The sequence below is a fragment of the Myotis myotis genome, unplaced genomic scaffold (genome assembly GCF_014108235.1).
Source record: "Myotis myotis isolate mMyoMyo1 unplaced genomic scaffold, mMyoMyo1.p scaffold_m19_p_2, whole genome shotgun sequence".
NCBI lineage: Eukaryota > Metazoa > Chordata > Mammalia > Chiroptera > Vespertilionidae > Myotis > Myotis myotis.
The window spans coordinates 71,182,824-71,208,225 of record NW_023416324.1 but is presented as its reverse complement, the minus strand read 5'-3'; the positions used below and the strand labels follow the sequence as shown (position 1 = coordinate 71,208,225).

The following is a 25,402-nucleotide window of genomic DNA, read 5'->3' as shown; positions in this document are numbered from 1 at the left end:
GAGTTCAGTAAAACCATAACTGTGAAAAACTGCAGTGCTTTGGAGGGAAAATAAAGAGATTTAAAAGAGTTACAAAGTTTGACGAATGATTCAAGGGCAATGGCAGTCTTTGGAAAGCAAACCTCAGGATATACCTGAATCATCAAGTGTCTTTCCTACCAGTGTGACTGTATGAATCAAAGAAAACCTGAGTCAAAATTAAACTTCCCATAAGAAATAGGATTTCTGAGATTTTTGGAAAAGCTATATAAATCTCAGAACTCCCCAGGAATTTCTGAATGGCTAAATTCTGTGTAATTTTTGTGTCCACCTTGCTTAAAAGTACATTTCTTTTTCATAAAATTGCTGAAATAAAAGCTGAAAGTTGCACTATCTAAATCTTAGCATGGATTTGGGCCCTAATATAATGCTATAGTTCTTGCTGATGGTTAAACCTATGGAAAGTATTGACTCGCTTTTCTGTGAATAGAGTTGATTGCATTTTACTGATTTTAAAATTACTAAAGATTCCTTTATTTGACTTAGTCTAAATGCCATCATTATTAACAACAAATTAATAACCTACACACATTACTTTTTTTAACATGAGGTGGAAGAGTTTGAATGCCTCTGCAATGGTGTCTAAGTTATAAAGCATAGGACACAGTATGAAGCTATCCGCAATGGGAAGCAAGAAGGGTGAACAGCCAAGTAAAACTGGCCCCTCAGATTTGTTACTTGACCTGGCCGTTAAGTGGTTAGTCTAAGACAAGGAGCTTCTGGACTTTTGAATTTCACAGACCAGTACAATTTCAAATTAAATTTTGGAGACTGACAAAAAATTGTCAACCTTGTGTTTGTTTTAACCTCTTTACTTTAAAAAATAAAGTACATCAATTACTGCTTCCACTCACTATCATTTTATAAAACAAGCAATTTAATACAACCCCCAAAGAGAAGATAAAATCTCAGACAATATAAGCCAGTTCTTTCAGTTAGCATAATTAGTATCTTATTTTTAAAAAACCAACACATATTTATTTTATGCAATATTAGTGGAATGCGTGTTGTGGGACCTGCATCTGAGAATCAACAGTCCAAAGCAAAGATTCCAAACACTGATCCTTAGGTAAGAAACACCTAAGGAGCTTTAAAAATAATGAATCCTGGGCTTCCTTTCAGATCTATGGAATCAATCTCGGGAGTTAGATGCCCAGAAATTCTGATGTAGAGTTGAGTCTGGGGACAATGATCCATAGTATATATAAACTTAAGCATGATTTAGGCAGTTCTTGGTAACAGTAATGTTAAATCTGGTCCGCCTGGGCAAAAGAAGTTCCAGGTAGAGAGCTTTTAGGAAATCAAGTAGAGCTGTGCATGGGGTTCAGATGTCTATTTGCAGATATACTAAGAACAGTACATCTCACCTCAAAGGATAACATGTACTAACAACAGTGGTTATGTCAGGATCTGGAGTGTTGGTAGGAACTAGGAAGGTAGTAAGGCCACAGTTCTGCAGGGGGATTAAAATACTACACAGGTAAGATAACCAGTCAGAAACTAAAGCAACATGTAGGTTTTTACCTGGGACCACCATGGCATATAGAGCGTTGTTACTTAGAGTTACTAACTCTCATAGCACAGGTTTGGAGAATGTGATTTATTCTAAACCCTGTGATTTTAAATATCTGTAAGAATAAGCTAAGAAAGTGCTTGGCACAGTATTTATGCATAATAAATGCTCAATAAATGTGTTGGGTAAAGTCAATTTTACTTCAGAACTATTTTTAGAAATGTGCTTTTCTTCTCTTGGAAAAGGTTTTAAAATTTAGGGAGATATACACAGTTAAACACAGGATAGAGTAATAGGTTTAATGCCACACTCATTCAGCACAGGAACCTTTTCCTTGCTGAAAAAAAGCAGTCAAAACAAGAGTAAATAATACACATTTTTTTGACAGTCATCAAGAGCTATAAAAGAGAACAATATTGTGTATGATTTTTTTAAGTCCCCAATATTTGAATACAGTTGACATTAAGTTTTCAATAACAGATTTACTTTCCGAATGTTTTTCTTAAGTTGATTTATATATTAACTAGAGGCCTGGTGCACAAAATTCGTGCACTGGGGGAGGGGGGGGGTCCCCTCAGCCCAGCCTACGCCCTATCACAGTCCAGGAGCCCTGGGGAATGTCTGACTGCCAGCTTAGGCCTGCTCCCCAGGGCAGTCGGACATCCTTAGTGCTGCTGCGGAGGCAGGAGAGGCTTCCACCACCACCGCCATGCCCAGCTCAGGGCTTCTGACTGAGCAGTGCTCCCCCTGTGGGAGCACACTGACCACCAGGGGGCAGTTCCTGCATTGAGCGTCTGCCCCCTGGTGGTCAGTGTGCTTCATAGCGACCGGTCATTCTGCCGTTTGGTCAATTTACATATTAGTCTTTTATTATATAGGATGTTGTTGTTTTTTCAGTTTATGCCTGTTCATTTTGAGAGACCTCATTGGCAGATGAAGGTTAATCAAAGACTGAACATTTGGGCAGGGCTGGGTTGGAAGGGGTTATGGGGGGAAAGGGAGATATCTGTAATACTTTCAACAATGAAAATAAATTTTTTAAAAAATAAAATAAATAAATAAAAGTCAGGCCAGAGAAAGAAAAAAACAAACCAAGATTGAACACTTGCCACCAGTGACACCTGTAGGAGATAGACTACCACAGTAGTCTAGAGTTCAGATCCTATAGCCAGAATGTCTGGGTTTGAATCCCACTCCCACCTCTTACTGGCTCTTCAACCTTGCCCAAACTACTTAGTCTGTCTCACTTTCGTCATCTGTAAAGTGGAGGATAATAATAATACCCACATAGTACAGTTTTTATTAAAAGTAAATGAACACGTGTAAAGCATATATAGTAAATGTCTGATATGTTAGTTACTTTTTCTAATTTGGAACAATTAAGTACTAACATACAATGAACAAGCAAGCTGCATCACACATTGAATATATCAAAAATCCTGATATTATCCTACATAATAAAAGGCTAATATGCAACTTGTCCCCTTGACCGGGAGTTTGACAGGGAGTTCAACCAGGGGGCAGGGCTGGCCAGCCAACCACCTATGGCCCTTCCCCCCGCCCAACCCAGCACAATCAGCCCCAATTGGCCCTATCAGGGTGGGCCGGCCAGACCCCACCTGTGCATGAGTTCATGCACCAGGCCTCTAGTTTTAAATAAAGTTTGAAAGATTTTTTTTAAGGTGGCATGTGCCCCAACTCTTAATTTAAAAATGCTACCAGGTACCCTGGTTTGGCTCAGTAGATAGAGCATCAGTCTGAGGACTGAAGGGTCCCAGGTTCGATTCCAGCCAAGGGCATATGCCCAGGTTGTGGGCTCAATACCCAGTAGGGGGCGTGCGGGAGGCAGCCAATCAATGATTCTCTCTTATCATTGATGTTTCTCTCTCTCGCTCTCCCTTCCTCTCTGAAATCAATAAAGAAATATATATTTTTTTAAATGCTACCAGGTGAGGTTAATAGTGGAAACAGCAAGCTATCATGGCCTGAACATCTATACACGTTCCTAGTGGATATGCCAAAAATGCAAGGCCTTGACTGCTCTTTACCAGAGGACCTTTTGGTTTTTAACTTTTAAAGGAGTTCTGTGTTGCCTGGCCAGTGTGGATTAGAGGTTGAGCATCAACCTATGAACCGGGAGGTCACATTTCCATTCCTGGTCCAGGGCACACACTTGTGGGCTCAATCCCCAGTTGGGGGGGGGGAGGTGGGTGCAGGAAGCAGCTGATCAATGATTCTCTCTCATCACTGATATTTCTATCTCTCTCCTCCCATCCTCTCTAAAATCAATAAAAATGTATTTTTAAAAAGAAAGAATAAAAGTTTTGTGTTGTCATCCATGATATAAATTTTTGAGAAGGAATGACTGCCCTTCCTTAAAACTATAGATACAGATTATAGATTAGATGCTGCTAACCCTCCTACAAGGCATAGGTCTGCTCCCTATCTGCTTTAACAAAGAATTTTCCAGCCCAAATGTTAATACAGCCAAGGTTAAGAAACCCTGGTCTATGCTTCTTCTGAAAAGTACATTAGTAATACAGAGACTAGAAGCCCAGAAACTATTTGAAAACTACTTAGAACAGGAATACTCTGAAGAACTGACCTGGGTAGGAAGAGAAGGTGAAAGAAGCAAGGTGTGCCCTTTATGAGCCCTCACAGACTTAAAAGACACATATATAATCAAGATGAAGCTAAGAGTGTTTTAAGTTAAACTTTAAAGGATGAAAACTGGGGGTGATGAGATTCTGGGTAGCATGCTAAAAAGATGACAGCTGCCAAAACCTGAAACTAGGAATGAGCACTGAATGTGAAGAAACACTAGTAAGGGAGACTCTTGACCCCCATGATGAACAGTTTTGGTACGAGGAAAAAGAATCTGAGCATTTTAACAGTTTTAAAATTGTAATATATCCAGGTAATATTTAATCTTTCTCCCTCAGATAAAGCTTATGGGGACTGGGGTAAATGTTATTTATAAACAAGACAATAGGCCCAAAACGGAGTCACTTATGCTAAACCCCACATCACCAAACCAAGACTTTTGGCTCTACCAGAAATGGAATCTTAAACCAGTCAATCAGGAATCGCCTGATCAGCACCAGTCAGGTAACCTGCCTGAAAGACCCTAGCCATCCCCTAAAAGAGAGTGACCTTGCAATAACCAGTCAGCTTTCTGTCTACCATAACTTATTTGTTCCTGCTCCCTTCTGCCTATGGAAGTCTCATTCTGTACAGCTCACTGGAACTCCTTTCTATCCACTAGATTGGATGCTGCCTGGTTGAAAAATCTAAACTAATAAAAGACAAAGATGCTAATTGATCGTACTTTCTCTATGCCCCAAGCCACACCCAACAGCCAATCAGAGCGACTATATGCAAATTAACCCAACCAAGATGGTGGCCGGCAGCCATGGAGCTGGAACAAGCAGGAGGCTTGGTTGCCCGGGCGATGGAGGAAGCCAAGCTTCCCGCCTGCCCTGAGCCAGCTGTGGCCTCCGCTCATGGCCACAAAGTTTCAATTATAGAAGACAAATAAATCCCAGATACCTGCTTCCAGCCAGCCTCCACTGGGAGCCTGGGTGGCCGGGGGTTGTGGCCAGCCTTCAAACAGCCCTCAGCCCCTCACCAAGGCTGGCCACACCCTCATGGGGTGAGGGTCCCTGCTGGGGGGCTTAGCCAGCCTGAAAACAGCCCTCAGCCCCTCACCCAGACTGGACAGGCACCCCAGCAGGACCCCCCCACCATGAAGGGGCTGTAGCTAGCCTGCAAACAGCCATCAGCCCCTCACCCAGGCTGGCCAGGCACTCCATATAATAAAAGGATAATATGGAAATTGACCCTAACAGCAGAACCACTGGTAATGACTGGTCACTATGACACACACTAACCACCAGGGGGCAGATACTCAATGCAGGAGCTGCCCCCTGGTGGTCAGTGAGCTCCCACAGGGGGAGCTCTGCTCTGCCACAAACCAGGCTGACGGCTGCCAGTACGGTGGTGGTGGGAGCCTCTCCTGCCTCCTCAGCAGCGCTAAGGATGTCCGACTGCAGCTTAGGCCTGCTCCCCGCTGGCAAGTGGACATCCCCCGAGGGCTCCCGGGCTGCCAAAGGGATGTCTGACTGCCAGTTTAGGCCCAATCCCCCAGGGAGCGGGCCTAAACCAGCAGGTGGTCATCCCCCAAGGGGTCCCAGACTGCAAGAGGACACAGGCCGGGCTGAGGGACCCCCCCACCCCCCGAGAGCACAAATTTTTGTGCACTGGGCCTCTAGTCACTAAATAAAGACAGTAAGATCTTTAAAATTTACTCAGTTTTTTTGGTTTCTCTTTGGTTTCTCTGGCATTCTTTAATGTACTGAATAGAAAGTAATTTTAGTACAGTTAGCACTCTATGGGAAGTCTGATTACTTAGTTACTGCTGAGGAGCTAAAGCAGATACTTCTTTTCATGAAAGTCTTAGAAATAAAAATAACCAATAAGAAATAAGTCCCTGTTTCTAATATAACATCAAAGTTGAGAGGGTCAGTGTTGAGTAGTTACTCAATCTATAATATCACTTTCTTGCCAGCATGATCAACTCCTTTGCCCTTCTCTCATTTTGCTATACTTCTAATAAAATCCCAACCCTGGTTATTTCCAGTTGTCTACTTCCTCTATGTGCCCATAATCCAGTTAGCTCTAGGTGGTTAGAGAAAAATAGCATGCATACTGCTGGGTCTTACTTTTTAATTTTGAGTGCAAACTCATGAGAGCTTTTAGGGTTATCCTTCAATCCTATTATGTTTTCCTGTTCTGTTCACTGTCTCACTCTTCACAATGACTATTTGCCACTTTCATCTTTCCTTTCCTCATTCTTAGCTGTTGATTTAGATTTTATTTTGACAGGGAAAATTGAAGCAATCTATAAATAACTGCCATATCTTCACATCATTAAACCTTCAGCCTGTATTCTGCCTCCCTTGTTCCATTGGTCCCTGCTCCTAAGATCAATTCCTTCATATATGCACTTCTAAATTATACCTGCTCCTGTGTTACAGTTTTCCCTTTCCTCCAGATCTTTTTCATTCATAAACATCATCCTGTAACACCATTGATGCAAAAAAAAAATAATAATAATAAGACAAAACCAATAAAGTTATGCCCTAGCCAGTTTGGCTTAGTAGATAGAGCATCAGCTTGCAGACTGAAGCGTCCTGGGTTCGATTCTGGTCAAGGGCACATGCTCAAATTGCAGGCTCGATCCCCAGTAGGAGGTATACAGGAGGCAGCCGATCAATGATTCCCTCTTATCATTGATCTTTCTATCTTACCCTCTCCCTCCCTGCTTAGGGGTACGGTAACAATTCCTTCTCCTTGCCCATTAAAACAGAAGTAATAACAGCTCCCAAATGTTACTACCTAGCTCCAGAGCAATACACCATCCACTTTGGTTACAAACCCAGCCCACACTTTTATAAATAATTAGTGGCCGGGTGCATGAAATTCCCTCAGCCCAGCCTGCACCCTCTCCAATCAGGGACCCCTTGGGGGATGTCCAACTGCCGGTTTAGGCCCGATCCCACAGGAATCGGACATCCCTCTCGCAATCTGGAACTGCTGGCTCCTAACAGCTCACCTGCCTGCATGCCTGATCGCCCCTGCCTCTGCCTACCTGCCTGATTGCCCCTAACTGCCTCTACCTGCCGGCCTGGTTGCCCCCAACTGCCCTCCCCCGCCGGCCTGATCTCGCCCCCAACAGCCCTCCCCTGCCAACCTGGTCACCCACAACTGCCCTCCCCTGCCGGCCTGATCACCCCTAACTGCCACTGCCTCGGCCCCCACCACCATGGCTTTGTCCGGAAGGAAGTCAGACATCCGGAAGATGGCCAGTCGACCGGTCTAATTAGCATATTACCCTTTTATTAGTATAGATAGATTATACAGGATAGGATTGCTTAAATGAGGGGTGAGGGAGGCTTTTTTCAGCAGGAGGAGATGCTCTTGGCAGACAAAAATACATAATCCCTATATCTGGACTGATAGCCAGCCATATGCACTATACTGCCAAACTGGTCATTAAAAAATAAACCGCTTTCTTACACCTTACACCAAACAGCTGTTGCCCTTAAAACCCCTCCTCAGCCCCCACCTTAGGTTCTGCCTTTGCAGTTCACCCAGATTTGGTTCTGATTGGCTGGTTTCTATGCCAGTCAGCGTCAAAAGCTCTACCTCCTAGGCAGTCATTGGCTCCTCGCAGTTCACCCAGATTTGGTTCTGATTGTCAGTTTCTATGCCAGTCAGCATCTCCAAGCCTATATCCAGGCCTGATTGAAGAGGCAGGGTTGATCAGCAGACACAGTGCTTCCTACAAAGTAATTCATTAACTAATATCTGTTGAATATATGAATGACCCCAATGAAGGGTTTAGAAATTGTTGGGTAAATCAGATACCATTACAGGCACTTTAAAAAAAAGAGAAGGATTTGAAGTCACAAAAACCTGGGTTCAAGTTTAGCTTTGTGTGACTAAAGTTAACCTTTCTTATTAGTTTCATCTTCTGTAAAATAGGACTATCACCATTTACTTCATTGAATTGGCATGAAAAATAAAATAACATCTACCAGAGTGCCATGCACACAGACACATTCCAAATTCTAAGTTCCTCTCTTTCACAAATTCAACTCTTTCAAAAAGACATTTGGCCAGAATTATATAAAATGCCTCAAAATTATTTGTTAACTTACTTCTTAAGACTTTTGTTTAAAATGACATAACACAGTAAGGTAAAATAATTTTAAAGAGATGAGGAAAATGATAAAGAAAAGAGATAAAAGATGATACCAAGAATGAATCTATAAACAAAATGCAGAAAAGAAATACGAAATACTTGCTAACAGTTTACCAGAAGTCTGACTGTAAATTTCTTAACAGCAAAGTTCAAACTAGGAAATGCAAATACTGTAATCATAGCAAATAGTTTCTACACAATAAAAAAGCTTAAGAGAAAGTTCTCCCAGGAGTCTCATAGAGAACAAAGTCCTCATGGTAAACTGACCACTTGTTAGGACCTTCAAAAATATAACCTGTGCACATACACTGATGGCTAAGTTCTCAACAAAAGCAATTCCATAAAGGTAGTCTAACATCCACAGTAAGAATGAAGGCTCCGAATACAGAAAGACCTGGGTTTATATCCTATTTCTACCACCTACTACAAAGTAGTTTCGGACAAGACACAACCTTTCTGGGACCTCCAAAGTAAGATACACTGACTCAAATATAGTAAGTATTCAGCGAGCATTAGATTATTCCTAGTAGTATACTAAAAGCAATCCAATGGGAATAGAAAAAGGATATGATGCACTCCAAGTGCAAGGCACTTTCTAATGTCCTGATTTAACATAAGTATGGATTTTAGAACATGAAAGCAATAGTTCTCAAACCTTGGTATTATCAGAATCATGTGGGTATTTTTCTTCTTTTTTTTTGTTAATATATTTCATTGATTTTTTTACAGAGAGAAAGGGAGAGGGATAAAGAGTTAGAAACATCGATGAGAGAGAAACATCGATCAGCTGCCTCCTGCACACTCCCTACTGGGTATGTGCCCGCAACCAAGGGACATGCCCTTGACCGGAATCGAACCTGGGACCCTTGAGTCCGCAGGCTGACGCTCTATCCACTCAGCCAAACCGGTTAGGGCTGTGGGTATTTTTCAAAAATACAAATTCCTGGGCCTCATTCCCAGAGAAAGCCTCATTCAAGAGGTTAGAGTAGGCTTGGGAGAGTTTGTTTGTTTTGTTCTTACTGCTTTTCAATTCCTGAGATGATTCTAATTATCATCCAGATTTGAGGATTGCTAATTAACAACATTTCTCAGCCAGTGTTAACCACAGTCACCAAGGAAATCTTATAAAATTCCAAATGGCTGACCACCCAACAGCCCCAGTACTTAATGAATCAGAATCTGCAAATCACACTGGCCAAATGACCAAAAGCTAACTGAAATAAGAAAGGAGTTACTGTTGTTGTTCAATTAAAGGGTATAAAAACCTACAAAATAGCCCTGGTCAGGTAGCCCAGTTGGTTGAAGTGTCATCCCATACACCAAAAAGGCTGTGTGTTCAATTTCAGGTCTAGGGTACATACCTATGTTGTGGGTTCAATCCCCAGTCCAGTTGGGAATGGGAGGCAACTGATCGATGTTTCTCCCTCTCTCGAAAATCAATAAACATATGCTCAGTGAGGATTTTTTAAAATCTACAAAATAAATCAATAACCTCTGGACTATCAGAAGTTGAATGTAGGGATGATCAACATTTTACCTAACAAAGAAACAATTAGGATAGATAAAAAAGAACTAGGTTCTCAATTTGGATAATAAAGTCAAACAACCAAGAAAGAGGGGGGAAAAAATGGAACTTCTATTAACATAACTGACATTCAATTTATACCAGTGGTTCTCAACCTTCCTAATGCCGCGACCCTTTAATACAGTTCCTCATGTTGTGGTGACCCCCAATTTCATTGTTACAAACTGAACATAACTAAAGCATAGTGATTAATCACAAAAACAATATGTAGCCCTAACCAGTTTGGCTCAGTGGATAGAGCATCAGCCTGCGGACTGAAGGGTCCCAGGTTCGATTCCGGTCAAGGGCATGTACCTTGGTTGCCGGCACATCCTCAGTAGGGGATGTGCAGGAGGCAGCTGATCGATGTTTCTCTCTCATCGATGTTTCTAACTCTCTAACCCTCTCCCTTCCTCTCTGTAAAAAAATCAATAAAATATATTTTTTTAAAAAATACGTAATTATATATGTGTTTTCCAATGGTCGTTCCACCCCAAAGGGGTCATGACCCACAGGTTGAGAACCGCTGATCTATACTATAAATGAGTAAATAAGTACCACTGCAACATTTGTAATCTTGCATCACTAAAAAAGAATATTGCTATTATTCTTCTTAGAATAAAACTGAAGAACCAAAATATCTTCGTTACAAGCATTAACTAAATTCTGCAATAAAATTTCGAATTCAAAAGGTCATATATCAATTATGCAGAAGGTTTTCATTATTTTTAAATATCTCCTAAACCTCAACTCTCCTGGCTTTTCAGAGCTGAAATAATTTAGCAACATAAGAAAGCCTTCTATCCAGATAATGAAAAGTGCTGCCATCAGCCCTAGCCAGTTTGGGTCAGTGGTAAGAGCATCAGCCCTCAACTGAAGGGTCCCGGGTCGATTCCCATCAAGGCATGTACCTCGGTTGCAGGCTTGATCTCCAGCCCTGATCAGAGCCCATGTGGGAGGCAACCAATCGCTGTATTTCTCTCACATCTATGTTTCTCTGTCTCCCTCCCTCCCTTCCACTCTCTGTAAAATTCAATAGAAAAATATCCTCGGGTGAGGATTAACAACAACAAAAAAAAAACCAACACAATAAAGTACCACTTTATACCCACTATGATGGCTATAATCAAAGTCAGATGATACCAAGTTCTGGAAAGGATGTAAAGAAATCAGAACCATACTAGTATATTGCTGGTGGGTATATAAAATGCAGAACAATCTGGGAGTTCCTCAAACAGTTAAATATAGTTATCATATGACCCAGCAATTACTCTCTTAAGTATATGCCCAAGAGAAATAAAAACATATGTCCACACAAAAACTTATCCGCAAATGTTCACAGCAGTATTATACACAATCATCAATATCAGAAACAACCCAAATGTCCCTCAACTAATGAATGAGTTAATAAAATGCAGTATATGCATACAAGGAAGCATTATTCAGTACAAAAAAAAGAATTACTAATAAATGCTACAACATGGATGAATCTTGAAAACATTATGCTTATTGAAAACTGCCAGCCCTGGCTGGTGTGCTAAGTGGTTAGAGCATCGGCCCAAGCACTGAAGGGTCATGAGTTCAATTCCCAGTCAAGGGCATGTACCAGGGTTGCAGGTTCATCCCTGGCTCACGTGGGAGGCAACCAATCAATGTCTCTCTCTCACATCAATGTTTCTCTCTCCCCCATTCCTCCTCCTCTTCCTCTCTCTCTAAAAAGCAGTGGAAAAAATATCATCAGATGAAGATTTTTTTAAAAAAGAAAGAAAAATGCCAATCACAGCTCTCTGCTCCTCCTGTTCAACAGCCAGCCACATCTTCCTGCACAGGGCCGGCCGTAACTCTTGAGACAGGATGGTGGTCAGAGTGAAGAGATATGGCCCTACTGAGCACCTGGTCACCAGGGCTGCTTTTAACTCTGGCAAAGTGGATACTGTCACCATCAATGACCTCTTCACTGACCTCAACTACATGTCCCAGTATGATTCTACTCATGGCAAGTTCAAAGGCACAACTGAGGCTGAGAATGGGAAGCTTGTCAACAATGGAAAGTCCATCTCCATCTTCCAGGAGCGAGATCCCACAAATACCAAATGGGGTGATGCTGGTGCTCAGTATGTTGTGGAGTCCACTGCTGTCTTCACTACCATGGAGAAGGCTGGAGCTTACTTGAAGAGGGGGTCCAAGAGGGTCATCATCTCTGCCCCTTCTGCAGATGTTTGTGATGGGTGTGAACCTTGAAAAGTATGACAACTGCCTCAAGATTGTCAACTATGAATGCTTCCTGCATGACCACTGCTTGGCCCCTCCTGGCCAAGGTCATCCATGACAACTTTGGCATTGTAGAGGGGCTCACGGCCACAGTCCATGTCATCACTGCCACCCAGAAGACCATGGATGGCCCTTCTGGGATGCTGTGGCATGATGACTGACGGACTGCCAGGAATATCATCCCTATTTCTACTAGTGCTATTAAGGTTGTGAGCAAGGCCATCCCTGAGTTGAATGGGAAACTCACTGGCATGGTCCTCCATGTCACCACCATCAATGTGTTGGTTGTGGATCTGACCTGCCACCTGGAGAAAGTTGCCAAATATGATGACATCAAGAAGGTAGCAGGTATCAAAAGGCCCCCCTCAAATGCATCTTGGGCTACAGTGAAAACTAAGTTGTCTCCTGCAACTTTAACAGTGACACCCACTTCTCCACCTTCGATGCTGGAGCTGGCATTGCCCTCAATGACGACTTTGTCAAGCTCATTTTCTGGTATGACAATGAATCTGGCTACAGCAACAAGGTGGTGGACCTTATGGTCTACATGATCTCCAAGGAATAAGAGCCCCCTGGACCACCACCCTCAGTGAGAGGAAGAGAGGCCCTCAGCTGCTGGGGAGTCCTTGCCCCAAATCAATCCCCCAACACATGGAGAATCCCCTGACCTCCAGTGTCCATGCCAGATCCGCTGAATAAGGGGAGGGGCTTAGGGAGTCCTACCTTGTCATGCACCATCAATAAAGTTCACTGTACCAAAAAAGAAAAAGAAAAATGCCAGTCACACATATAAATGTATGATTCCATTTATATGAAACTAGAGGCCCAGTGCACAAAAATTTGTGCACTCGGGGGGGAGAGGGGTCCCTCAGCCCGGACTGTGCCCTCTCGCAGTCTGGGACCCCTCAGGGGATGACCACCTGCTGGCTTAGGCCTGCTCCCCGGGGGATTGGGCCTAAGATGGCAATCAGACATCCCTCTGGCAGCCCGGCAGCCCTCGGGGGATATCCACTTGCCAGCAGGGAGCAGGCCTAAACTGCAGTCGGACATCCTTAGTGCTGCTGAGGAGGCAGGAGAGGCTCCCGCCACCACCGCTGTACTGGTAGCCATCAGCCTGGCTTGTGGCTGAGCAGAGCTCCTCCCATGTGAGAGCGCCCTGACCACCAGAGGGCAGCTCCTGCATTGAGTGTCTGCCCCCTGGTGGTCAGTGTGTGTCATAGTGACCAGTCATTCCCAGTCTTTCTGCTGTTAGGGTCAGTTTGCATATTACCCTGTTACTATATAGGATAGAGGCCTGGTGCACTGGTGGGGGCTGGCTGGTTTGCCCTTAAGGGTGTCCCGGATCAGAGTGGGGGTCCCGCTTGGGTGCCTGGCCAGCCTGGATGAGGGGATGATGGCTGTTTGCAGCTGGTCACACCCCCTTCAGGGTGGGGGTCCCCACTGGGGTGCCTGGCCAATCTGGGTGAGGGGCTGAGGGCCGTTTTCAGGCTGGCGGGTGACTGAAGCTCCCAACCTCTCCTTTTTTTCTTTTTTCTTTTATTCTGGGATTTATTTACCTTCTATGGCTGTCACTGGAGCTGAGAGCCGGCTTTAGCTCTGAGGCTCGGCTCCAGCTCTGAGACCTCGGCTGCTGAAAGCAGGTATCTGGGCTTTGTTTAGCTTCTATAATTGAAACACTGTTGCAACTCCAGCTCTGAGGCCCGGCTAGCTGAAAGCAGGTTTCTGGGGATTGTTTAGCTTCTATAATTGCAACACAGTTGCTTAGAGTGCAGCTCAGAGCTGGGCGGCGGCAGGCGGGGAACCTTGGCTTCCTCCATCACTGGAGCAAGCAAGCCTCCTGTTCACTTCAGCTGCCTGGCTGCCGGCCGCCATCTTGGTTGGCAGTTAATTTGCATATCGCCCTGATTAGCCCATGGGAAGCATATCGGAGGTATGGTTAATTACCATGTTTGTCTATTATTAGATAGGATGTCCAGAATAAGCATATATTTTGAGGAAGACTAGTGGTTTCCTAAAGCTGGTGTTGGAGGAGAAAGGGAAATAGAGTATGACTCCTAATAGGTATTGGCTATCTTTTTAGGGAAATAAAAAGTCACAGAAAAAAGACCAGTGGTCAGGGTTAGGAAGGAGAGAGGAATGAGTAGGTGGAGCACAGAGGACATTTAGGGCAGTGAAAAATTACTCTGTATGATATTGTAATGGTGATTATATGTCATTATACATTTGTCTAAACCCACAGAAAGTATAATGCCAAGAGTGAACCCTAATGTAAATTATGGACTTTGGGTGATAATGATGTATCAATGTAGGTTAATCAATTATAACTCTGGTGGGGGATGTAGATAATGGGGGAAGGTATGCATATATGGGGGCAGGAGACATATGGGAAATCTCTGCCTTCTGCTCAATTTGGCTGTGAACTTAAAACTGCTCTTTAAAAAGTAAATGAAAAAAAATCAATGGTTGGAGTGGTGAGAGATGAACAGGTATAGGCAAAAGGGAGTAAATTTTTTTTATTGTAGTAAAATCGTCAACACAAAATTTACCATCTTAACCATTTTAAGTTTACAATTCAATGATATTAAGTACATTCATATTGTTGTACAACCATCAACCATCATCCATGAGCAGAATTCTTTTCATCTTCAAAACTGAAACTCTATACCCACTCATCAGTAACTCATTCCCCCTTCTCCCTGGCCCCAGCAACTGCCATTCTACTTTCTATGAATTTGACCACTCTAGGTATCTTCTATAAATGGAATCATCCAGGATTTGTCTTTTCGTGACTGGTTTAATTTCATAATTTAGCATAATGTCTTCAAGGTTCATCCATATTTGCAGCATATGCCAGTATTTCCTTCCTAATTTTTTTAAGGCTTAATAATATTCCATTGTATCTATACACCATTTGATTATCCATTTATATGTTGACAAATTCCTGGGTTACTTCTACCTTCTGGCTACTGTGAATAATGCTATAATATCTCTTTAAAACTCTGCTTTCACCCTAACTGGTTTTGCTCAGTGGATAGAGCGTTGGCCTGCGGACGGAAGGGTCCCAGGTTCGATTCCGGTCAAGGGCATGTACCTTGGTTGCAGGCACATCCCCAGTGGGGAGTGTGCAGGAGGCAGCTGATCGATGTTTCTCTCTCATCGATGTTTCTAACTCTCTCTCTCCCTTCCTCTCTGTAAAAAATCAATAAAATATATTTAAAAAACAAACCTCTGCTTTCAGGCCACAGAGGATTTTTAAGAAATGAAGCTATTCTATATGATCTTGGAATGGTAGACACATGGCATTATACATATCAAAACCTACAGAACTTCACAGCTCAAAGAATAAACCTTAAGGTATGCAATTTTTAAAAAAATAATTGATGGTAAGAGATCAACCGAAGGACTTGTATGCATGCATATAAGCATAACCAATAAACAAGACACTTGGCCAGGGGAAGGTCAAGGGGGAAAAAAAAGGAGACATATTTACTACTCTTTGTAATACTTTAAGCAATAAACAAAATTTTTAAAAAATCATTGAGAAAGTTAAAGGATCCCAAGAAAGAATACAGATTATGTTAAGAAAATATAACTATATTACAAATGCATGGGACAACCTCACTTAGGAGGATGAGAGGAATGTTGCTGACCTAAGTAACTTTGAAAATGAGGATTATGTCAGACTAAAGGAAAAAGGAGCTACAATTAAGTACTGTACTTTAGTTGATAATGTTGGTTCTCAGGGACTATAAGTTAATAACTCTGATATTGCTATAAATATATACTGAAAAGGAACAAGTAAGCAAATGGATATCAGTTTAAGGGAATTAAGAATGGGACTTTGCCCGGCCGATGTGGCTCAATGGTTGGCCGTTGACCTATAAACCAGGAGGTCACGATTCAATTCTCGGTCAGGGCACATGCCCGGATTGCAGGCTCGATCCTCACTGGGGGTAGTGCACGAGGTAGCCAATCAAAGATTCTCTCTCATCATTGATGTTTCTCTCTCTCTCTCTCTCTCTCTCTCTCTCTCTCTCCCTTCCTCTCTGAGGTCAATAAAATATACATACAGGCAGTCCTCGGGTTACGTCGGATTCGACGTTTCATGGTTACATCGCCATCTCCCATTTATTTATTTTAAAAAGTTCCATCATTTCAACGTATGTACATATGTGCTCTATGTTTTTTATTATTTATTTACCACTAGTAAAGGTCAGGGATTGTTATCTTTCTTTTAAATTTTTTTTACTGTTTCACTTAATTACTGCTGTATATGTACTCCACGTGAGTGACGTAGGTACCTATGTAGGTGGGTTCCGACTACGGCAAAAATCGCGTTATGTCACGCCGAAGGAACGTATCTCCGACGTAACCCAAGGAACTACTGTATTTTTTAAAAAGAGTGGGAGTTTACAGATAAACAAGAAAGTAGAAGGATACAAGTGGTAGTGGAATAAGTTGAAAGCATCTGTAAGAACTCAGATTTAATTTAATATAAATACGATGGTTACATATAGAAATATTTGTAGATATGTGTATAAATGCAGATTAGTATACACACATATATTTCTTTGTTTTATCAGCTGAGAGAGACTAAAGAAAATTAAATACTAGTAGCACAAGCACACCTAACACCCACATCTTGGTTTCTAATACCATTCTCCAATAAAGAAACCAGGGCTCTTTGAAAAAAGTTGATGATTCTAGGACTTAGACAGGAAACATGCAAAATGAGACTGGACCATCTTGTAGTCCCCAAAAGTAAGGGACTTTTAAAAATCATTTTTTATGGAGATAATGTTACCGGCACAGGAGCCACCTAAAAAAGCTCCCAATGGGTAAAGCTGGAACAATCTGAGCAATAAAATAAATGAAACAGTAATGGATTATAAATCAAAGTATAAAATAAATACCCCTGAGTCCTTACTGATATAAATAAATGATTGGATAAATAAATGTGGAAGAAAAACAAATATCCCATTCAGAAGAATTCCAAATAAATTATGTAGATACTCCACTCTAAAAGAGAGAAGCATTAACTTCTAAATATAAGCTGCACATAGTGACTTCCTTCTAGAGAATACAGTGTAGATAGAGTGAGAAAAATAACTTGACAGCCCTGGCCAGGTAGCTCAGTTGGATGGAGTGTAGTCCCAATACGCCAAAGTTGTAGGTTCAATCCCTAGTCAGGGCACATATAAGAATCAACTAATGGGTGCATGACTGGAAGGAACAAGTCAATGTCTCTCTATGTCTCTCTCTCTCAAATCAGTAGATTAAAATCATAATTTTATAGTGGAATAACCTACCAAACACTATTTCAGCCAGATGACCAACATCAATATCTGATAAATCATAAAATGGTACCTTTGAAATTATGTGATGAAAATGGCATAATTTTTCCCAAAAACCCATAACTTCAGTCTGATCACGAGGAAAATATGATTTTTTGGATAAATTCCAATAAAGGGGCGTCATATACCTGACCAGTACTTCTCTAAACTCTCAAGGTCATCAAATACAAGGAAAGTCAGAGGAAATGGCACAGGCAAAATGTGCCTAAAGAGACATGACAACTAAATGGAATGTGGAACAGAAAACAACACTAGATAAAAACTAAGGAAATCTTGCCTGGCCAGTGTGGATCAATGGTTGAGCACTGACCCATGTACCAAGAGATCATTGGTTCGATTCCCCGTCAGCGCACATGATTAGGTTGTGGGCCCTAGCCCCCACAGGGGGCATGCAGGAGGCAGCTGATCAGTGTTTCTCTCTCATCAATGTTCTCTCTCTCTCTCCCTCTCCTTTCTTCTCTCTCTAAAATATATAAAAACATAATTTTTTAAAAAAAAAGAAAACTACAGATATCTAAGTAAACTGTGAACTTTAGTTAATAATAATGTATCATGCCGAAACCGGTTTGGCTCGGTGGATAGAGCGTCGGCCTGCGGACTGAGGGGTCCCAGGTTCGATTCCGGTCAAGGTTGCGGGCACATCCCCAGTGGGAGATGTGCAGGAGGCAGCTGATCGATGTTTCTCTCTCATCGATGTTTCTAGCTCTCTATCTCTCTCCCTTCCTCTCTGTAGAAAATCAATAAAATATGTTAAAAAAATAATAATAATAATAATGTATCACTATTGGTTCATTAACTGTAACAAATTATAATAAGTTGTAACCATTCTAATGTATCAAGTTAAAGAGGGGGAGGAGGGAAAAGTAAGTGCTCCTAACTCTCTGGAGGCAATTTTGTAGCTCGGTATTTGTTATATTTAGGTGACTAAGAGACCTGGGTAATTATAGGGTATCTTTATTGTTTCCAACATTCAGCAAATCTTTCCACTTGCAAAATAAACTTCTGGACTTATTTTAGGGCCCTTCCATCAGTCCCTGCAGTGCCTTCACTCAGTCTGGGGTCAGGTCAACTTCACCACATCCTGTCCAACTGGACACTTGCTCAAAACACTCATCTGCTCTGGAAGGTGATATCAGCATGGTATGGTGTTTCAAGCAAGCAGCAGCCCACAGATTCCAGCTAAGATACATAAGCCCTTCACTACCAGGCCTCCTGAAATGAGGATAGACTGTGTTAGACCCCTAAAGGCTTCATCTCTAAAATATCTGCTCTGACACTTATATTATGGCCTTTTCTTAACTCCTAGGCCAGTGATGGCGAACCTATGACACGCGCGTCAGACGTGACATGCAAACTCATTTTTTTGGTTGATTTTTCTTTGTTAAATGGCATTTAAATATATAAAATAAATATCAAAAATATAAGTCTGTTTTACTATGGTTGCAAATATCAAAAAATTTCTACATGTGACACGGCACCAGAGTTAAGTTAGAGTTTTTCAAAATGCTGACACGCCGAGCTCAAAAGGTTCGCCATCACTGGCCTAGGCTATCATTCACATATACAGAGAAGATATATCCATATCTTCCACAAAGCCATCATTAACTCATTGGGGACAGAGACCATAAATGCTACATTCTGAGGTGTATTCTTCCTTTCTAATGGAACCCTGATTTTGTGCAAGTGGCAAAACGCCCAACTTTGAACAGTGAGACCGAAGGGGAAGTTTGTTATGGAGACTCTAGGAAAGCTTTAGCCTTCCCAATAAACACACAGATATAGCTGATGTGGTTCCTCTCCCCTCCTCCTTCTCCCCCCCGCCCCCCGCACCCCCTTAAAATACAGATATGATTGGAGCTGCACCACCTGGCAACCCTGAGGGAAAGTCCAAAACAGCTGCACAGATGCTGAACTTGTCAGTGTTGAGTTCATAAACCCATGCCAGTGACTGCCTACTTCCAAATTTCTTGTTATATAAGACAAATAAATTATTTTTTTAAGTACCTGTTTTTTAAAAAAATCAAGTGCAGCTCCCAACACCATAAACAGCCATGATAAATGTGACTTCAAAAGAAAGACTTCAAAAGAAAGACTATAGTACACCTCAAAAAGAATAGTACATCTCCTTTCACAACAGGATTGGGAAAGAGGTAGGGGATCTGAATAATTCCAGGGTAAAAATCACACAAAATTCCTTAAAAGGACTAAAAATTTTATGCAGGTAGACCTTAATCCTGATAAACATCTTTTCAGCGTCCTGGGGTCACTGAATATGTAAGGAAAGTCTCTAACATGAAAGACAGGAACCAAAATTCACAAAGAGGGAAAGAAAGGGGGGAAAAAGCACCTTGGAGGCTACAGGTATTATTCAAGCATAAGAAAACTAAACACAAAAAATAAAAACTGTCTTTGAGACCTAAATAGACACTTCTCCAAAGTGGACACACAATCCTACCCTGGGATCCTGAGTCATGGCTTAACTAATAATAAGTACCCATGGGAAAAGTTTTTTAAAAAAATTTTTTAAGCTATTCACTACAGCGGTTTTCTATTACCTTGATTTTTTTCATTTATACTAGAGAAAAATCTTAACCAATCACCATTAACATTTGTCAAAAATCTCCTTAACACTGTATTCTCTGAAATCAATCTTTTGCTTTCCCAATTCATTCTCAATTTACATTATCCTTACATATAGTTACATCAATTAATACTCAAAGCATGTAACAGAACATTCACTGTTCTCACTTTTAGAATCCATAGAGCCATATCAGTAATCATTTGCACTTAAATTAAGGAAATGGGAATTCCAGTTCTAAATAAATTGAGATAAATTTCATATGCTACAACTAGTTATATGTCCAGATTATAGAACGGATCTCAAGCCTATTAGAAATACACATGCTGAGGGGGGAAAAACTTAGTACCCAAAATATAATTTGATAGTTACAGTAATTTACTGATTCCCTCATTCAACCAACATTTCAGTACTTATAATATCCCTATTCCTTTTCTACAAATTAGGTATACAGCAGGGATATAGCAGGAACAAACAGATGATTTTTACTCTCTAGAAACAACAAAAATAATGAAGTGCCAAAAATAGGAAAATCTGCCCTGGCGGATACTCAGTCAAGGTTGCAGGTTTGATCCCCAGTCAGGGCACATACAAGAATCAACCAATGAATGCATAAATAAGTGGAACAACAAACTGGTTTCTCTCCACCCCCTCCCTTTCCTCTCTCTAAAATCAATATTTTTAATTGTTCTTATTTTTAAAAATGGAAAAATCTGACCCTATACATTTATGCTTTTTCAAACCATAACAAACACTATATTGCACATATATCATGAGGTATTGTTTAAATCTGATGATTAAGCTCTCTATCAAGACCTTAAGAAAAAATTGCTCCTAAGCAATTATTAATGACTAATTTGGATTCTATAAGAACATTTTACAAAAACTTTTATTATTCTAGACTTCCTCCTCTTAGACTCCATACAAATTCTAAATGCTGAATCCCACATTACAAAAAGCAGTTATATATCATCTTACAAAGAAGTGGGTTTCAAAGAACTATAAGAAATGTGACCTCAAAAGAAAGACTCTGGCCAATGTGGCTCAGTGGTTGAGCATAAACCTATGAACCCAGAGGTTATCTGTTGATTCCTGGTCAGGGTACATGCCCAGGTTCTGGACTCAATCCCCAGTAGGAGGAGGCAGCCAACCAATGATTCTCTTTCATCATTGACTAGAGGCCCTGTGCACGAATTCGTGCACGGGTGGGTTCCCTTGGCCTGGCCAGTGATCAAGGCCTATCAAGGGGGCCAGCTGGCCGGAAGGAGGGACCCCAGGAAGTTGGCCGGTGGGCCCCCAATTTGGGGGGAGGGGCAGCATGGGTGGGGAAGGGGGTTGGCTGTGGGAGCACACTGACCACCAGGGGGCAGCTCCTGCATTGAGCATCTGTTCCATGGTGGTCAGTGCCCATCATAGCCACTGGTTGACCAGTCGTTGTGGTTGTTCTGTCATAACGGTCGCTTAGGCATATATATATACATATATATATACACACACACACACACATATACATATACACACACATATACATACATATATGCACAGAAACAATATTAAAAATAACTGTAACCGCAAAAGATTCTTTTAAACACAATTTGCAATTTTAAAGCATCTATCATTCTGTCATCAATTAAAAAGTGATTTCTCAAACTATCCTAACCTATTTTATTCCATGAGAAACTTAGTCCATAAATCAGCTAATAATACTAGTAATTAAAGCAACACTGGGGGGATCAAAACTGCATTTTCACAATGAATACCTCTCACCCTCAGAAAATAAAACACTGAAACTAAACTGACATAAAAATATTAAGTCATAAATAAGAGGCAAAGGGGGGGAAACGGTATAAAACAAATTGCAGGAATAACATGTTAAAAAGTAGAAATTATTTCAGAACCAATACCATATTATTAAAGGAACCAACAACTTCTAATATTCTTGCAGAGGTGATCAATCAATACACCTTTCATCTCCTAAAACCCAGAGATTCCACCTAGTACTGCCAAAGGATTCAGAGGAGATAATCCCTTCTGCTTAACAAAGATTCCCTTCTGTGGATTTTTAAAGGTCTAAAAATTGAGTTCATTATATGCTAATGCATAACTATTTTCTCTCTCTCTCTCTCTGTTCATTATATGCTAATGCATAACTATTCTCTCTCTCTCTCTCTCTCTCTCTCTCTCTCTCTCTCTCTCTCTTTCTCTCTCTCTCTCTCTCACACACACACACACACACACACACACACACACACACACACACACTTCATGAATTTGAATAAAGCATTCCCCCAAATGAACCTCTTAGCCTGGTCCCATTGTAAACTCCATCACTACTTTCTTTCAGGCATCCTCCACTCAAATTCAAGCCAAACCTAACCACTATACTTAATCAGTCCACCAAACATTTACTAAATACCCTGGTAGTGTTAGGCTCTATGCCATGCAGTGTGCTGAACTAAGAATACAGCAATGATTCAGACAATGAATAAATAATGAGTAAGACATGATCTCTGCCCTCTATGAACTTCTCAGGAATCCCCATATACAAACCCTCCCTATTACAAATATCTTTTTGGTATGTCTGATATACTATATATAGCCTGAACTAATATATAGAACAGTTTTTGCTTTCTATAAAACAAAAACTTTATATAACCTTTTCTTACTAGTTTTTAAATGCTGTAGGGATGAGTATTTCCCCCAAAACAGAATTCAATTTTGCTATTGAGCCAAAAATGTTTAAGGACTATAGATTATTAAATAAGATACCAGTCCCAGCCAGTTTGGCTCAGTGGATAGAGCCTTGGCTCACAGACTGAAGGGTCCCGGGTTCAATTCCGGTCAAGGGCATGTACCCCAGTTGCAGGCTTAAGGCAACCAATCTATGTTTCTCTCTCTCTCTCTCTCTCTCTCTCCCTCTCTCCCTCTCTCCCTCTCTCTCCCCTCCATTCTCTCTAAAACTCCATGGAAAAATAAAAATTATTTTTTAAAAAATAAATAAGATATCATTTGTAGGTAGGTACACATAGAAGATACTTATAATTATAAACTTATTACTATTCTCTTGTCTTGTGTTCTGCCTGCAAACTGAGTTAATTTGTAGGAAAAAGTAGGTAGAGTAGGTTTTAAGTTTCCAGCCAAACGCACATTTTATTGACTGGGGGAAAGAAAAGAGTAAATGTTTTAAGATAAAGGCAGGGAAGGGGAATGGAAATGAGAGTTTTATGGAAGTAGCAATGCAGATGAGATATTGGTTAGTGGCAGCTCTCCAGCTCCCACCTTATTATAGTCAGGAGAGAATGGTGTCATAAAAAGGTTTCTTGAAACTCTCACCCTCTTTAATAAATAACAACATCTGTAATACATCTGTAATGTTGAACATGGCAATTCCTACCAACAAAAGGAATGTAAACCATGACCATTTTCCAAAGACTTGAATGTATAAGAAATACAATAATATAAGGTGGTAGTCCTATAAGAAAGGTAGCATCCAGGGTATCTGGAGGGAGGGGGTTGATAGGAACTGGTTAACAGAAGACATTCTGAACAGTAATATCAATGAAGCAAAGAATTTGGAGTTAAAAGAGTAATATCATCTCTAAATAACTCTAGGGCTATTATAAGCCTTCATAAATCTTACCACGCATTGCACAGTACTTCCCTATAAAAACACAAACTTTTATTTTTTAAATTAAACTGAATTCCTACAGCAGTTTCATAGTCTTTAAAAAAGCAATACAGCCGAAACCGGTTTGGCTCAGTGGATAGAGCGTCGGCTTGCGGACTGAGGGGTCCCAGGTTCGATTCCGGTCAAGGGCATGTACCTGGGTTGCGGGCACTTCCCCAGTGGGAGATGTGCAGGAGGCAGCTGATCGATGTTCCTCTCTCATCGATGTTTCTAACTCTCTATCTCTCTCCCTTCCTCTCTGTGAAAAATCAATAAAATATATTTAAAAAAAAAAAAAAAAAAGCAATACAGTTCACATCGATAAAGAAGTTCTGTCAACCTCCTTTAGATAAGTGCATTCTAAAAAAATGGAAGTAAAATTAAGTATTACAGATGTGGTCTATCCATTCTAGAATACAAAAGGGGACCCAATTCCTTTGTTCTAGACAAATCTATTAATGTGGCCTAAGATTCCACCAATTATTGTGGCAGACAAACCCCCAAAGTGCCAGTCAGATACATTCACAAGAAGAACTACTTTTAGGTCAGTTCATCCTTCTCCAATCAGTAAAAATATTCAACCCAAGTACTAACACTTAGCTTTATCATTCTGCTTTCAGCTTGTTTAGACCTTCATGAACTGTTATCTTGATCACCTAATATATTATCACCTGCAAAGCTTTGGTACCGCAAAGACTTCTTCCAGGATGCACTTTTAATCAGCAACCAATATTGTGGGTAATGCAAGGAGTTGTTAATTCAATTGGGCAAACATGCATGATCGTCCTACAAGCATTGTTTTAGCCAGTGAAAACAAAGAAAACTAACTGTCCCTACACTCAAAAACTCAAAAGTCTAGCCCGGCTGGCGAGGCTCAGTAGTTGAGCGTCAACCTATGAACCAGGAAACATGGTTTGATTCTCAGTGCAGGCTCAATCCCCTGTGGAGGGCATCTAGGAGGCAGCCAATCAATAATTCTCTCTCATCATTGATGTTTCTATCCCTCTCCCTTCCTCTCTGAAATCAATAAAAAAATATATATTTTTTAAAACCTCAAAAGTCTAGTACACTTCCAATATAAGTGTTAAAATGTAACTGCTATATAAAGTGCTATGAGGACAAAGATAAGAAATAATTAAAGGGTTAAGACTGGGGTGTTACTAAAATAATCCACTGAATCTACGATCCAATCTACATTTTCAATTTCTTCTGAAAAGTCATGAGCGTTCTTAAATACTTAATTCCCTATCAATACAACAAAAATAATAACGGCATTTAAATTATACACTCTTAAAACTAAGAGCCAAAAATCTCATAGACCAGGAAACTAAGGCATAAAAAAAAAGGTTATTAAGCCCCTATAAGTTAAGTTAGATATTTAAACCTACCCTCTAACTTCCAGGTTAGTCACCTCCTTTCCCTTGGAGGGCAAATTTTCAAATAAATCATGATATGAATATGATGTGTTCAGCCACATTTTTTCTTACCTTTATATATACACTCATAACTGTACATGGAGTTTTTTTGTTGTTGAACTTTAACTGGCTTCTCAAAAACAATTAAAAAGCCATTTCCTAATAAATAAACTTTCTGACTAAACACAGGACTTCTCCAACTTCTAATTTTCTTATTTGTAAGCACAGCCTAATA

General features: G+C 40.9%; 1 protein-coding gene across 2 annotated transcripts in view; it reads right to left on the bottom strand.

Annotated features, from left to right (window-relative positions):
- FNBP1L (formin binding protein 1 like) overlaps positions 1-25,402 on the bottom strand; it is a 113,034-nt gene that overhangs the window by 83,962 nt on the left and 3,670 nt on the right. The window lies entirely within an intron of this gene.